Below are 4662 nucleotides of genomic sequence, written 5' to 3' on the forward strand. Positions count from 1 at the left end.
GGTGGAGGTTGCAGTGAGCCAAGATTGCGCCACTGCACTCCAGCCTGGGCGACAGAGCTAGACACTGTCAGAAAGAAAGAAAGAGAGAGAGAGAGAGAGGGAGGGAGGGAGGGAGAGAGAGAGAGAAAGAAAGAGAAAGAAAGAAAGAAAGAAAGAAAGAAAGAAAGAAAGAAAGAAAGAGAAAGAAAGAAGGAAGGAAGGAAGGAAGGAAAGAAAAAGAAGGAAGGAAAGAAAAATTATAAAATATAATGCCACTTTTCTCAGTAATTTTTAAAAATTTTAGAATGTATATGGGCTGGGCACAGTGGCTCATGCCTGTGCATGGGAGGCCGAGGGAGGCAGATCACTTGAGGTCAGGAGTTCAAGACCAGCCTGGCCAACATTGCGAAACCCTGTCTCTACTAAAAATAGAAAAATTAGCCAGGCATCGTGGCAAGCGCCTGTAATCCCAGCTACTTGGAAGGCTGAGGCCTAAGAATCGCTTGGACCCAGAAAGTGGAGGTTGCAGTGAGCCGAGATCATGCCACTGCACTACAGCCTGTGTGATAGAGTGAGACTCTGTCTCAAAAAAAAAAAAAAGAAAAGAAAAGAAAGACTATATAGCTATTTGTCATAAAATATATTAATCATGTTAACATGTAATCGGTTTATTATTGCCATTTAAAATGATTCTCAGCCAGGCACAGTGGCTCACGCCTGTAATCTCAGCACTTTGAGAGGCAAAGGCAGGCAGATCACTTGAGTCCAGAGGTTCAAGTTCATCCTGGACAACATGGCAAGACCCCATGTCTACAAAAAAATACAAAAAAATTAGCTGGGCATGGTGATGCATGCCTGTAGTCCCAGCTACTCAGGAGGCTGAGTCGGGAAGATTGCTTGAGCCGAGAAGTTGGAGGCTGCAGTGAGCTGTGATAGCACAGCTGCACTCCAGCCTGTGCGACAGAGCCAGACCCTGTCTCAAAATAAATAAATAACAAGAAAAATAAAATAAAATTATTGTTTTAATTTCTAACATGGCAAACATCAGTAGATATATCCCACATAAAGAAAATTCAATAATTTTTATGTATGTATTGATTGATTTTGTAGAGATGAGGTCTCTCTATGTTTTCCAGGCTGGTCTGGAATTCCTGGATGCAAGTGATCTTCCTGCCTCAGCCTCCTAAAGTGTTGGGGTTACAGGCATAAGCCAACATGCCCGGCCCAAAATTTGATAATTTTTAAAAGTGTAAAGGGGTCCTAAGACCAGAAAGTTTGAGGATTGCTGATTTAAAGCTTCTCTTACCATCCTTCCTTTCCATTTTCTCGACATCTCACATCTATATTTGTTTAAGAACATTCTGCTGTTTTCTGGCCTTTAGAATGTCCTTGCTTCACCCTTGTCCAGGAATTGCTGTTTGTGGATTTATCTTGCTGCTTCCTATCCACTGTCCCTTGTACTTTTTGTTTTTATAAGTCTGGACTCTTTTAATGGCCAGTTCAAGCTCAAATTGAATTGATCTAAGCATAAGAAGGACTTTATTGGATAGATGAGGGCTTCAGGCACAGCTGGGTCCAGGTGTCCCAGCCATCATCAGGAACCTGCCTGCCTGCATCTCCGGGCTCTGCTTTCCTCATGTTGTCTTTGCTCTCAGGCAGGTTCTTTCCTCACCTGGGGACATGATGGCCCCAACAGCTCCATCCTAGGCTCAGACCAGCCTAGCATCCTCAGGAGAAAGAGAAAGATCCTCTTTTTTAGCAGGTTCATCAAAAGTCCATGGGTTGATGCTATAGCCTAGACTGATTCTGTGTTTTTGTGTGTGGTAAAATATACGTAACATAAAGTTTAACATTTTAATCAATTTTTTATTTTTTTGAGACAGGGTCTCGCTCTGTCACCCAGGCTGGAGTGCAGTGATGTGATCATGGCTTACTGCAATCTCTGCCTCCCAGGTTCAAACGATTCTCCTGCCTCAGCCTCCTGAGTAACTGGGACTATAGGCATGCACTGCCATACCCAGCTAATTTTTATATTTGTAGTAGAGTCGGGGTTTCACCATGTTGACCAGGCTGCTCTTGAACTCCTGGGCTCAAGTGATCCATCCCCCTCGGCCTCCCAAAGTGCTGGGATTACAGGCATGAGCCACCATGCCCAGCCTTACTCATCTGTAAGTGTACCGTTCTGTGGCATTAAGTATATTCATGCTGTTGTGCAATTATCACCGCCATTGTTGTTTTGGGGATAGCAGTCTGCCAATTTTCCTCTAAGGAATCACCAGCCCCCAGGTCTCATTCCCTGTGCTTTAGGGGGGCTTCTGAAGTTTCAGCTTCAGGGATGCATATGAAATTCATGCCTGACCCATGAGAATTTCTCCTAGGCCACAGGGTTTGGTCCAGGGACAGCCCTGGACAGAAGCTGGGTTAGTGAGAGTCAATACTCATCATCCTGGGTTATGCTAAAATTACCAGGAGAGGGGACCCTTCGTTAACATTGCTAAGCTGGTAGGATGTTAGCCTGGGGCTCCAGGGCCACTCATGGAAGGAGACTGCCCAAAATCAACAGCAAAGAAAGCAGATCCAAGAGGTAAAGCGAGAAAGATGCTGAGCACTCGGTTATCTAAGTCAATACATGGCTCTTTTCTTTTCTTTTTTCTTTCTTTCTTTTGTACTTGCAAAGAGACCCGACTAATACAATGTAGTAGGGAGAATAATAGCACCACCACCTCCCCAAAGATGTCCGTGTCTTAATTGTCCTAATTCCTAGAAATGGTGACTGTTGCCTTACACAGCAAAGGGAAATTGGGGATGCAGATGGATTGAGGCTGCTAATCATATGCCCTTTTTTTTTTTTTTTTTGAGACGGAATCTCACTCTGTCGCCCAGGCTGGAGTGCAGTGGCATGATCTCAGCTCACTGCAAGCTCTGCCTCCCGGGTTCACGCCATTCTCCTGCCTCAGCCTCCCAGGTAGCTGGGACTACAGGTACCCGCCATCAGGCCTGGCTAATTTTTTATATTTTTAGTAGAGCTGGGGTTTCACCGTGGTCTTCATCTCCTGACCTCATGATCCGCCTACCTCGGCCTCCCAAAGTGCTGAGATTACAAGTGTTAGCCACCGTGCCTGGCCAATCATATGCCCTTAAAAAAGAGAGATTCTCCTGGATCATCTGGGTGGGCCCAACATCATCACAGAGGTCCTTTCTCACAGAAGTGGAAGAGGAAGACAAAAGATAGGTCCTAATGATGTGATGTGAGAGGGGCTAGACTTGCCTTCGCCAGCTTGAAGACGACAGAAGGGGCCATAAGCCAAGCAATGTGGGCAGCCTCTGGAGGCTGGAGAAGGTAAGAAAACTCTCTCTAGAACCTCCAGAGAGGCCTGCAGCCTTGTCAACACCTAAGTTTTATGCCACTGAGACTCATGTCAGACTTACAGACCTACGCAACTGTAAAATAGTAAATTCATGTAGTTTTAACCACCAAGTTTGTGGTAATTTGTTACAGCAAATGGAAAACTAAAACATCCAGTATTTCACCAGTTGGTTCATAACACACCTCTGTTAAAGCATAGCCGGTGACTCCACCTGCCTGCCTGCAGGACAAGCCCACACTCCTCACCCAGAATTCAGGTCCTTCATGGGCTGCTCTGTCTGGCCCCAATCTACCCTCTGGCCTCATAGTGCGATCTCCCAGGCTCAAGTAATCCTCCCACCTCAGCCTCCCGAGTAGCTGGGTCTACAGGCATGCGCCAACATGCCTGGCTAATTAATTAATTATTTTTTTCCAAGATGGGGGTCTCCCTGTGTTGCCCAGGCTGGTCTTGAACTTCTATGCTCAAATGATCCTCCTGCCTCAACCTCTCAAAATGCTGGGATGACAGGTGTCAGCCACCGCACCAAGCCAGGCCTTCTGTCTTGATCAGTACTTCTTTCAGTGTCTTCAGCCAGGATTGATCTCCTTATTTTTCTCTCTGAGCCTTTGGTGCTAAAACTAACCCAAGTCTTTCCATCTCTTCCCCTGCAAAACACGCCATGCTTCCTCTGCCTATCGTAACTGCATGTGTCTCTTCCTTCATCCCAGCTCGGCCAGGTGAACTTCTTTCCTTGGTGTCGACACACAAGACTCATTTTGGGTGAGCCTGCTGGCTTGCAGATCCAAGAGGGCTCGCCTCCTTCCCAAACTGTGCAACTCACCTCCAAGCTCATCTTTTTTTTTTTTTCGAGACAGAGTCTCGTTCTGTCACCCAGGCAGGTGTGATCTCACCTCGCTGCAACCTCCACCTCCCGGGTTCAAGCAATTCTCATGCCTCAGCCTCCCAAGTAACAGGGACTACAGGTGCCTGCCACCATGCCCCACTAATTTTTGTATTTTTATAGATATGGGGGTTTCACCATGTTGGCCAGGCTGGTCTCGAACTCCTGACCACAAGTGATCTGCCCACCTTGGCCTCCCAAAGTTCTGGGATTACAGGCATAAGCCACCTCACCCAGCCCCAGCTCATCTTCTTAGAGAGGCATCTCACCTCCACCTCCACATTCCAGGGTGGTAGCTGAGCAGCAGTCAGAGAACAATCAGCCTGGACTGGAGTAGGAAGGGGAGCTCCTGGAGGGAGGTCTTTGGGGGAGAAAATAACTCTATAGACTTGGTTATGATGATGGTGAGTTTGACAATCTGAAGATATTAAGGGC

The sequence above is a fragment of the Gorilla gorilla genome, chromosome 8 (genome assembly GCF_029281585.2).
Source record: "Gorilla gorilla gorilla isolate KB3781 chromosome 8, NHGRI_mGorGor1-v2.1_pri, whole genome shotgun sequence".
NCBI classification, from domain to species: Eukaryota; Metazoa; Chordata; class Mammalia; order Primates; family Hominidae; genus Gorilla; species Gorilla gorilla.